The following is a 12,423-nucleotide window of genomic DNA, read 5'->3' on the forward strand; positions in this document are numbered from 1 at the left end:
CTAAAGTCTAAAAAGGAAGCAGAAGGAATCAGCTGTGCGATGGTCTCACAGGAAAATTAACCACTTGATCCCTGCGACTGGCTCATTCTTCACCCCGTCATCGATCACTTGCCAGCAGCATTCCCGCTGTGCACTGCTAACTAAAGGGGTCCTCTGTGTTCAGGTTAACGTCAAGTTGGCCTTTTCAAATGCAATATTTAATTGTTGGATTATGAGGAGAGATTACATAAACTAGACTTATATTCCCTGGGATATAAAAGATTAAGGAGTGATTTGATTGAGGTTTTTCAGATTTGAAAGGAATTGAGCAGGTAGATAAATAATTTTTCCGCTGGTGGGGGAGTAGGATAAGAGGACATGACCTTAAAATCAGAGCCAGGCCATTCAGGAGAGAAGTTATAAAACACTTCTTCATGCAAAGGGTGGTAGAAGTGTGGAATTCTCTCTCACAAAACGCAAGAGATGCGAGCTCAATTAATAATTTTAAGTCTGAGATCAATAGAATTTTGCTAGTCCAGGGTTTAAAAGGATGTGGAGCTAAGGAAGAAAGACATGTATTTATATAGCACCTTTCATGATCACCGGACGTCTCAAAGCTCTTTACAGCCAATGAAGTGCTTTTGGAATGTAGTCACTGTTAGAATATAGGAAACACAGCAGCCAATTTGTGCACAAGCAAGCTCCCACAAACAACAACATGATAATGACCAGATAATCTGTTTTAGTGATGTTGATTTAGGGATATTGGCCAGGACACCGAGGATAACTCTCCTGCACTTCTTCAAAAATAGTGCCATGTGATCTTTTGCAACCACTTGAGAGAGCAGATGGGACCTCAGTTTAACATCTCATCCGAAAGATAGCACCTCTGACAGTGCAGCTCTGCTCCCCTGCACTGTACTGGGAGTGTCTGCCTAGATTTATGTGCTCAAGTCCCTGGGGGTCTTAAATCCCCAACCTTCTGACTCAGAGGTTAGAGTGCTACTCACTGAGCCACAGCTGACACTGGGGTACAGATCAGCCATGATCATATTGAATGGCGGAACAAATTCGAGGAGCTGAATGGCCTCCTCCTGTTATATGTTCCAAATGGGAAGTGAAGGGAATTCAGCAAGTAATCAGTTAATGCAGTGCCAGCCAGCTTGCCTGTGTACTTTCAGTGTGTAATTATGGATGACAGCATCAGTACCAATGGAGCTGCAATAATGATTTCTGATAGCAACCCAATTATCATTTTTACTATTTTCGTAAGTATAGTGAAAGGTCGCTTGTGATGCAGCAGGATTAAGTAAGGTTGGTTAGTACAGTTTAACCGCACAGCAGCTGGAAGTTTAAAAATGATAAAATACTCCAAATCTTCTGACCTAGGCAAATAGTAGTCCCCTAATGTAAGCCCAGATATTACATTATCTGGGCTTACATTAGGGGACAAACACGTAGCGCATTCCTCTGCTGGCTGTTTTATTGAAGGTGTTAACCCATTTAAAATCAAGAGGCTAAAATGGTGGAGATGAAGTATTCGAAATGTGTTGAGCATTCATCCATTAATATCGCCCCCTGCAATTTCTTGGCTTCAGTCCCAAATGATGCATATTATGTAGGGCATTCTGTTCTAGCTGGTAATGAAATACTGCTTTTAAATGAGAATATTGTCTGTTTATTATTTCTGGTTATTGGATACATCTCTTATCTTTGGGCTCTTGTAGATATAACTTAATCGGTCAGGCTGAAGTAATTTTCGTTTTTTTTTAGTCCAGACTCTGCAATCTATATCGGTTATGATACCGTTTTTTTTATTTCCTCACTAAAAGATATATGGCAACCTGTATGTGCTAACATGAAAAAAAAGTTAGGTCCACGTGGCTGAAGCAAAAAGGGGGGTAATTTAGCACGTAGTTTGGTAATGGCCAGTTAGGCTGCAGAGCCTTTTCCTGTCATGTAGATCCCCATAACCACTCCATCACCAACTTCCTACTTCCCCCTCTGCATTTGATGCTAGGCCAGTTGTTAATTTTAAATCTGAGATAATTTTTTGTTATCCAAAGGTATTAAGTGATATGGGCAAAAGCGGGTATATGGAGTTAGTTCACAGATCAGCCATGATCTCATTGAATGACGTGACAGGCTCAAGGGGCTAAATGGCCTCCTCCTGTTCCTATGTTCCTAACATTGCCGTCTCCGCCCCTACCTCAGCTCATTTGCTGCTGAAACCCTCATCCAGGCCTATGTTACCTCTAGACTCGACGAATGCTCTCCTGGCCAGCATCCAACCTTGTACCCTCCGTAATCTTGAGCTCATCCAAACCTCTGCTGCTCATGTCCCAACTTGCACCAGGTCCCTTTCACCCCATCACCCCTATGCTCACTGACCTACATTGGCTTCGCATCCAGCAAAATCTCAATTTTAAAATGCTCATCTTTGTTTTCAAATCCCTCCTTGGTTTCACCCATCCCTACCTCTGTAACCTCCTCCAGCCTCTCAACTCTGAGATCTCTGCGCTCCACCAATTCTGGCCTCTTGTGCATCCCTGGTTTTCATCGCTCCACCATTGGCGGCTGTGCCTTCAGCTGTCTAGGCCCGAGGATCTGGAACTCCCTGCCTAAACCTTCCCACCTCTCTTTAAGACACTCCTTAAAACCTACCTATTTGACCAAGCTTTTGGCCACCTGTCCTCATATCTCCTTATGTGGCTCAATGCCAAATTTTGTTTGATAACTCCCCTGTGAAGCGCCTTGGGACATTTTACCACATTAAAGGCGCTATATAAATGCAAGTTGTTATTGTATGTTCTTACCCTTTTCCTGCTGAATGTATACCAGAAGCCATCCACAATTTTTTGACATTTGCTAGCATATGAGTATCTGTTTAAAATCAGTGGTTTACAATTTGGAAATGAATCAGTTTTGTCTTGGGAAAGCAGTGATTGTGATATTTGAAAGGTTGAAGTAAACTTGTCCGATGAAAACTTTTACCTCAAGATGCCCTTTTGAGAGGCCTGAAATCAGGTAAAATACTCACATTAGTAGTTCTATACATTGAATCTTAAAACACAGGGTCATTAAGACTTTGCCTGGTTGTTGTGGCTGTTTGGTAATAGCTGAGTTCCTTTTATTTTTCTCCTCTCCCTCTAATGGCATGTATAATTGTTCTCAGTACTCATGCCTTCTTTCGCAACCCTCATTCTGATTCATGACTGATCTGTTTCCATGGGAACCTTCTATACTAAGTAGGAAGAAACTCCGTTGCTACAGTGTAAGCATTGGCAGGATGTAGTCCTAGCTTCTGATCATCAAACAATGGATCTCTCTCAGTCAATCTATAGCCTTGCGTGAATATAAGCTTCCACCTCTCTCAGCCTACACTACCCTGGACGGTTTTAACTGAATTCTTCAGATCCTGAAAAAGTTTGTATTTTTCGCGAGGTGCCGACGATGAAACCTTACTCTAAAAGACGGGAGCTTAAAATATCGAGAGGCTTTGCGCATTTATCTGGATCCAAGTGAAAGGCAACAGAAGCAACCAGCAAAAGCAAAAAGTGAGATGTTCACAAATAGTGGAGATGCAGTGCCAGATACCTTCAAGTCTAAGAAGAAGGTTCATTTTGGAGGTACTATAATGTAACCTTGCATCTTCCCCACCCCCAGTTATTTTGCTAATCTGACAGGCATGAGACCCGCAACCGCAAAGGCAGAGAGGACTCCCCGGGAGCCTGTGTGTGTTTCTGTAGTTTCTGGGTCTGCTCAACTCATCGCTTGGTGGCCGATTTCTGTTGGCAGATAATTGCTTTCTGTAACCCTTGTGAATTCCAGCTGCCCTCTCTCTGTTGTTCGCCTGATTATAGAATATTGCCACAGTATTTGTACCGCTCACTTATAAGCTGGCTCAAAGCTAATTCAAGTAGTTTAAAATTTGAACACCAGCAGATGAAAATGCCCAACTTTCCCGCAGAAAAGTGGTTCCAATTTCACTGTCTGAAATTGTAATTTGAAAAGGCCTTAATCGATTATTTCCGCCTTTAGTTTAAACTTGCCTTGCAATCAAAAGAGAGTTATCAAAGCCCATCTGAGCGGTCTGTGTTGCAATGTGACGGGAGATTATTGAGGAGATGTTGCAGTGAAGCACATCATTCTGTTATGGAGAGGAGCGGGTTGTCAGAAAGAGGCGATGGAAACTGACTGGAAATGCAGGGAAATCTGAGCAAATGATTTGCTGACTGTTGATGAGAATTCCGTTTTTTTTGTCCCTGTAGTTTGAAACATTATCCAATTTCTGTTGAAAGCAAGTAAGCTGTTACCTAAAATTTGCTCCACGTGAAAAGGCTGTTGTGAAGGAGTTCACCTTCCCTGCTGTTCCAATTCCGCTCGAAATTTGCGTTTATGGGCAAATTGTCAAATTCGCTTGTGAAATATGAGAGTGCCCTTCCAGTTATAAAATGCACGCAATGTTCTTTTACATTGAGCTCTGTTCTTATCAAGTAGAATATTTGAAATTGCACTGCGCTGGACATTGCTTAATTCGCAAGTCGTTTTTGCCCATGTTTGGGCTGGCACAGAAATATCACCTCGCGAGTGCAGCAAAGTCTTGCAGAAGGCGGTGTGTAGTAAGTACCAGGAAAACCCATTGTAAAAGCGTGTGTGAGGATGACTGACATTTGCAAGGCGCCTTGGAGATTGACATGTTCCCAGCATGTTGGCGATGTCCAACGCCTCGCCTTTTCTGAGGATTGGTCAATTTAAACCGAGCAGCGATTTTTCTTCATTAAACCAAAAATGGGAACCTTGAAAAGGCAAATGGCCGTGTCCTGAATATTGTCAAGCGTGTGGCAAACTGATTAAGTTGCACTGGGAGAGAGGAAAGCCATCCCGGATGCAGTGTAGTCGGTTTGTTGAAATCTGTAGTCTAAATGAGTCTTGGAGTAAATCTCTCCGATTAAGTACTTGCTATGCGTGCTCAAGGCCCAATAATACGAACAGAACCAATCCTTGATCTGCATTAAGTAAATAATCTTTCATTTCTTTTTGGAAATTATTATGATAATCAAAAACTATTTATATTTAAATTGTGTAAGGATAGAGTTCCTATTTAAATATAAATTAACTATCTTTTTATATTGGAAAATATACTCTTCAGATTGGAATTGCATCAATCCAACACCATTGATGCCCGGGTATTTGAGAGTTAGTTGTCATTTTATCTGACAGATAAACTTAAAAATACATTATTTACATTGCGCAACATGGCAAAGAAGGGAGGAAAATTGCTCAATTGGCATTTAACAATCATTCAAGTGTGTAATCAATACAGTAAAAAGTCTGTAATTATCTCCAATTGCTATAGCACAGTCAATTTCAATATTCCTCTCTTGCAGCATTGTTGTTGTAACAGGTGCTGAGAAATATTGGAACAGTGTTGGAATTGTTTCTTGTGTATTTTTGAGATGTGTTTGAATGGTAGTTGGTAAATAAGCATATAATTACATAATCAGCATTCTCAATGCAAATTGCAATATAAAACCATCTGATGATGTGTGCTAGTCACGTTTTGGGTTGTTAAATGTAATTTTCCAAGGCCTTGTTCCTCCATTGTGTTGAGGCCTTGCACGCAATGGAATATAGAAATATAAGAACAGGAGTGGGCCATTCAGCCCCTCGAGCCTGTTCCACCATTCAGTGAGTTCATGGCTGATCTGTATCTTAACTCCCTCTACTCACCTTGGTTCTGTAATTTTTATTACCCTTGCCTAACGATAATCTATCACCAGAAGCTTATGGGACATTGATTATCCTTAAAGATGATAAACCAATCTACTGATAGAACTAGCGGGTTAAAACGCAAAAAAACCCAAATTCACCACACAGTGGGCAGAGTTATCTTATTTTCCGAGGCTGTCGAAAGACAATTAAATTCTTACTCAGGCATTTAAAAGTAAATGGGTAATGTTCTTTTTTCCATTATGCTCGAGTAATATGAAGTAAACGTCTGTGCACTGAGCTATGCATAAAATGATTTTTGTTACGTTGTGTGGTGCATAATTTTATTAATATTGAGTGAGCATTAGTCACAGCATTGAAATACATTTCTCACATGCTTTGCTCTCAATGCACTGGAATAATCATCATCATAGGCAGTCCCTCAGAGTCGAGGATAACTTGCTTCCACTGTAAAAGTGAGTTCTCAAGTAACTGAGGAGTCCAATGCGGGACCTACAGTCTCTGTCACAGGTGGGGCAGACAGTGGTTGAAGGAAAGGGTGGGTGGGGAGTCTGGATTGCCGCACGCTCTTTCCACTGTCTACGCTTGGTTTCTGCTTGTTCTCGGCGATGGAACTCAAGATGCTCAGCGCCCTCCCAGATGCTCTTCCTCCACTTTGGGCGGTTGTGGGCCAGGGATTCCCAGGAGTCGGTGGCGATGTTGCACTTTATCAAGGAGGTTTTGAGGGTGTCCTTGAAACATTTCCTCTGCCCACCTGGGGGGTCGCTTGCCATGTCGAAGCTCCACGAAGGGCACTTGCTTTAGGAGTCTCGTGTCGGGCATGCAGATAATGTGGCCCATCCAATGGAGCAGATCGAGTGTGGTCAATGCTTCGATGCTGTCAACATAGTCAACGCCTTCACCGAGGCATACGAGAGCATGGGCCTTCCGCTAAACAAACGTAAGACAAAGGTTCTCTACCAACCTGACCCCACCACACAGCACTGCCCCCCCGATTATCAAAATCCGCGACGAGGCCTTGAACAACGTGGACCATTTTACATACCTCGGGAGCCTGTCAGCAAGAGCAGACATTGACGACGAGATCAAACACCGTCTTCAGTGCAGCAGTGCAACCTTCGGTTGCCTGAGGAAGAGAGCGTTTTAAGACCAGGATCTCAACTCCGGCACCAAGCTTTTGTCTACAGGGCAGTAGTGATACCTGCCCTCCTATATGGCTCAGAGACGTGAACTATATACAGCAGACACCTCAAAACGCTGGAGAAGTACCACCAGCACTGCCTCCGCAAGATCCTGCAAATCCATTGGCAGGATAGACGCACCAACTGGAATAATGTTCATTGGCAGGCTTCATATGGTGCTCGGGCTGCCAACTCTGGTTGGATATATTCCTGGAGGTGACATCACATGACCTCATTCTTCCAACTGCCCCGCCCCCCCATTCTCCTGCCATTGGTCACCTGACATGTCTATCCGCAATGCACACCACCTTCCCACACCAATTGCAAAGCAAATAGACTCTTCACTACCCGATTGGATGAGTCTTGACTGGCAGTCAAACAGCTTTTTCCTCCCATGTCCAATATTTTTCTAACTAGTAAACCTGTTCAAAGAAATTACAAAATAAAATAGAATATTTTATTGTCCGTATGATTTTGTTCTCCTGGGCTGCTCGTGACAGTATCCTAGAAATTAGCATTTCTAACCTGGAGACCGCAGGGCAATCCTGGCAGGTTGGCAACCCTACATGGTGCGAGGGCATTGAAAGCACAGATTTTCTCCCTGGTCGTGATGTGGGTCACAATGGTCTTCAAGCCTGCGGCCTACAATTTATTTAGTGAGACTTGAGCTCTATTGAGTATTACATAGATTGTAAATTGGGCCTATGCTCTCTGGAGTTTAGAAATAAAAGAAAGACTTGTATTCATATCGTGCCCTTCACGATCGGACGTCTCAAAACCCTTTACAGAGAACAAGGTACTTTTGAGTATAGTCACTGTTGTAATGTGGGAAGAATGAGAGGTGGTCTCATTGAAACATATAAGATTTTGATTGGGATTGACAGGGTAGATACTGAGAGGTTGTTTCCCCTGGCTGGAGACTATAGATCTAAAGGGGCACAGTGTCAAGATAAGGGGTTGTAGGGTGTTTGTTTTTCACTCTACTCTGATTCTTAGACCTCGGAACTTATAGTGGGAAAGGACAACACGTGGCACAAAATTAACCCAGTGTCAGTTTTATTACGCATAAAAACTGACTAAAACTACTGGACTAGACTTCTGAGAGAAATCGACTGAAACCATTCAATCACCCTTCCTGGCTGTAGCTATTGTAGGTTCGTGGTCATTGGTTCTTCTTCTGGCCATTCTCTGCAGGGCTGTTCCTTTCATGTACGTTGTTCCGTACTACATGTCCTTCCGTCCGTTTGTTCGATCTTTCGTCCTGTGTCCATTTGTACACGTGTCCTTCTACTTCTTCTGTGTGCTTCTTCTTCTGTCTGTTCCTGTCCTTCCGTCTTCTGCTGAGCTGCTTCTAGCTTACATATTTATATCCAGGTTTTGACTGATCTCCCGTCACTGCAGTTTCTGATAAAAGTGTTTGCATCGATGCCTTGTTTTGTGGTACCCTTGGTTGGTTGACTGCAATAATTGACTCGTCTGTTTTTCCATTTGCACACTGAGTCTGCAAGGCTCAAGTTGATTTCTCATCTTAACACCTCGTCCCAAAAAAAAGTGCACCTGGTGTGGTTCCTTTGTTGTCCGGTCTTTTTGTAGACTTAATGTCTCCAGTGAGCTTGTTTTCCCCACCCTGGTCAATCGAGCTCAGGGCCTCACATAACAACTCCATTGTTGTTATGCATGAAGTCAGTTTTGGTTCCTCACCACAGAATGTCCTTAATTGTCCAGCTTAATTCCAAAAGCTTGTATTAAATTCCAAAATCTTGGATTAATCAATTTTTAGTTCATGATCTCTTTCTGTGCTTTTCTGAAGATTAGCAACCTTATAATCCCTTCTTTAATGTCGTGATTAATATAAAACTAGAGACGTTACTTGTGGATTTCTTTTTCCATAAGCCCTTTTAGGGGGTGTATTGCAGTTTCAGTCAAAAACTCCAGATTACATTCCTTTTTACAACAATAAACAGTACTTTTCCTGACAAACCAACGCTTTTTACAACAAAAACGTTCGGCCTTGATCTGACTTCAGTTTTATATACAGACACCTTTGGACTTGGTTCATCTTGACAACCTTTCAAGATTCCCTTCCTGCGTTTTCTGTTTTAACTTACAGGATAAGATAAATAGGTACACCACTATCATCAACTGTACAATGACTAGTGTGTGTGATATGATTCGAACCCAGGGGGGAATCCCAATATTGAATCCCAAATCCCATTGTGGAGGGGCCATCATTTCCTTGATTTCCTCCCTTTAATAATAATGGTCCTCCACAAGCCTATCCACAACGTCCACCTCATCTCGTATCCCTGGCTCGATTCGCTCCTATGAAGACAAAAATGAAAGAAATACTTTTGTACTGTGGGGGCCCCCCCCTCACAGGTCTTTCTTCAGTTATTCATATATTTATATAACACCTTTTTACGATCACTGCTTCCCTCTCCTTTTACCCCGATGCTTGGGCTTACGGAGGCTCAGGGGTGGAGATGGAGGAGGCACCCAGGGCACCCTAGGTCACAGTACCCGACCACTCTGCCTTACTGCTCTGTCCCTTCTCCATCCTCATCATCCCACAGTATTACTGGAAGGCTTACACTGATCAAGCTCATTATAGTTGCTCGGGCCTTCACCCGCTTTTTACTTTTCTCTCCGGGTTGTACAGCTTACACTGGTTTATATGGAATCATTTTATACGTTTTGGCAGCTGGATCGCATACACCATAGGGCTTGCCTTGTCTACACTGCTATATGGTCCTTTGTATAATGGTTCAAATGCCCCTATTCTGGCATAATTCAGAATCATTACCTGATCCCCTACCTTCCATTCCTGTGTAACCCGGGGTTCCAGCAGCAGTTTATTCTGCTGGTGCTGTCTGCCCATATTGTTAGCTGCTTCCCAATGCAGCCCCTTCAGAGTATCAAACAGATCTCTGAGAAACCTATCCCGTGTGACCTCTTTAACCTGCTTTTCGGTCAGGACTGGTGCTAGGATATGGGTCGGGGTCCTTATAAGTCTCTCTGTCATCAGTGCATGTGGAGAGTGTCCCGTACTCTTAGAGAGACTAGCTCATTGGCTCATCGGTATTAGGTGTAGGATCTCATCCCATTTCTTCGAGGCATTTCCTATCTCCTTTCTAAGCCTCTCTTTTAAGGTCCGGTTTGTCATTTCTACTGGACCTGACGATTGGGGGTTATATGCCACATGCTACTTTCCCTATATCCCTAACAGCTTTACGGTGGCCTGCATTACCGCTCCGGTGAAATGACTCCCTTGATCGGATTCCACGATCAGAAGCAGCCCCCATCGAGAAAATACTGCTCGCACCAGAATCTTTGCAGTGACTACTGCGGTGGCCGCCCTACAAGGAAAAGCTTCTACCCATTTTGTAAAGAGATCTATTAACACCAAGTAATATTTATTGCCTCTGCCTGAGGTGGGCAGTGGTCCTATGAAATCAATCTGTAGAGACTGCCATGGCCCCTCTACTTTCCTTGAGTGTCCCAATGGAGCCTTTCTCCGGTGGGGGTCTAGATTGTTTGCGGCGCACACCAGACCTTACATCACTTCTAAGCCCGGGCCACCATCCCATGGCTTCTACTTTATTCCACGTCGTTTCTGGCCCTAGATGTCCAGCTCCTGGACCCTCATGCGCTAGTTGCAAGAGTTCTTCCCTGCGTTGCCCTGTCACGATCCAACTGTTTCCCTTAAACAGCATTCCTTGCTTTACTGCTATGTCTGCAGCTCCCAAAGGTCCCGCTACAGACTTCCCGTCTATCTTGTCCCTAATCGCTGCCCTAAGATCTGCATCCTGTAGCTGAGCCTGTTTTAAATCAGGCGGCAATGGTACTTCTTTGGGCCCTTCTCTGCCTGTTACAGCCATAATCTGTCCACAGTGATATGGATCCCAAGCTGTCCCTTCTCCTGCCCCTATTTTGGCCAGTGTGTCTGCTTTTTCATTCCCTTTACACTTGGGCTCTGTCTTAGAGTGTACTTTGACCTTTTGGATGTAGCAATCTTTCTGGTCCCCACCCGTGACGTCCAAAATGACTTTTAACAACGGAGCCATCACCATTGGTTTTCCATCTGAGGACTTAAACCCTCACCTAACCCATATGGCTAAATACTCTGTACAGGAGTTGCAAATGAACATGGAGTCCGAACACATCGTTTAGGGAGCTGGGTATTCGTTCCGGTGTGTGACTACGTACGCTACCGCTGCTAGCTCAGCCTGCTGCGCACTTAAGGTGTTGGGGAGTTTTATGGCTTTCTCTATCCCTGCTTCAGGATCGTAAATCCCACAGCCTGTTTTTCTCCTTTTATTACTGAACTAGACCCATCTACATAGACGTCCCTTCCTGTCAGGTTTGCTCCTGCTTTGAATCCCACCTCTACCTCCCACACTCCTTCCACTGAACATACATGAGCTGACCCCGGATAAACCAGGTTCGGGACTAGCTTTAGTTCTCCTAGCCTCTTGACCTTCAGATCTAACTGAGTACGCAACAATGTCCAGCGAGCAATCCTGTTACTGTTCTCTGTCCCATCTTTAATTCTACCGTCCAGTAACATTTGTGTCGGGGTGTGATAGGTCATTAAAGTTACTGTAGCTAACCCTGTGAGTAACCGAAAACGCTTTACTGCCCAAAAAGTTGCTATAAGATGTCGTTCGCAGTTTGAAAAGCTCTTTTCTACTTCGGTGAGAACCCGGGAGGTGTAGGCCACCGGTCTCAGCTTACCGTGTCGCTCCTGGAGTAACACTGCACTCAAACTGTCCCCAGTCGCTGCTACCTCCAGACTAAAGTCTTGGTCCCCATTTACTGCTGCCAAGGCTGGTGCTGTCTGTAACATCTCTTTTAACCGAACGAACGTTTCTTGACAACTCTCACTCCATTCCCACTCTACTCCTTTCCTCAGAAGCCTCAACAAGGGAGCTGCCACGGCTGCATATCCCTCTATGAATTCCCTGCAGTAACCTGTTGTTCCCAGGAAAGACCTTACTCCAGACACGTCCTTAGGAACAGGTAGTTCCTGGACTGTCTTTCTCTTAGCTCCATCTATGGCTCTCTCTCCTGCCCTAATGGTCAAACCTAGAAACTGCACCTCCTCTTTGCCTATTTGAGCTTTCTTGGGATTTACTTTAAAACCTGCTTCTTTCAGCAAATGCAATAACTCAATAATGACCCGTGGTCCTCCCCCCTTTCGGAGAATAACTATAGGTCGTCCACATATTGGACTAACCGATCTGGCTGACGAAAACATTTTAATGCCTCAGCCATACTTTGGTGAAAAATCGAGGGACTATTGTGAAACCCTTATGGAAGACATATATGTCCACGTATACTGCTGACTCTTAAAGATAAAGGCAAATTTATATGGGTCCTCCTGTCTCAGGAGAATGGACCAAAACCCGTTTGAATTGTCCAGCTCGGTGAAAGTTTTAGCGGCTGCGGAAATACTTACTATCAAATCCGCTACCACCATTACCGTGGGTGCACAGGCTGGAATATTTTCATTCAGGACTCGGTAATCTAC

General features: G+C 43.8%; 1 protein-coding gene across 1 annotated transcript in view; it reads left to right on the top strand.

Moving 5' to 3' along the window:
• LOC139280083 (SH3 and multiple ankyrin repeat domains protein 2-like) overlaps positions 1 to 12,423 on the top strand; it is a 1,053,009-nt gene that overhangs the window by 414,596 nt on the left and 625,990 nt on the right. The gene's annotated exons all lie outside the window — the stretch shown is intronic.

This window comes from Pristiophorus japonicus, chromosome 14 (genome assembly GCF_044704955.1).
Source record: "Pristiophorus japonicus isolate sPriJap1 chromosome 14, sPriJap1.hap1, whole genome shotgun sequence".
In the NCBI taxonomy this organism is placed as follows: domain Eukaryota; kingdom Metazoa; phylum Chordata; class Chondrichthyes; family Pristiophoridae; genus Pristiophorus; species Pristiophorus japonicus.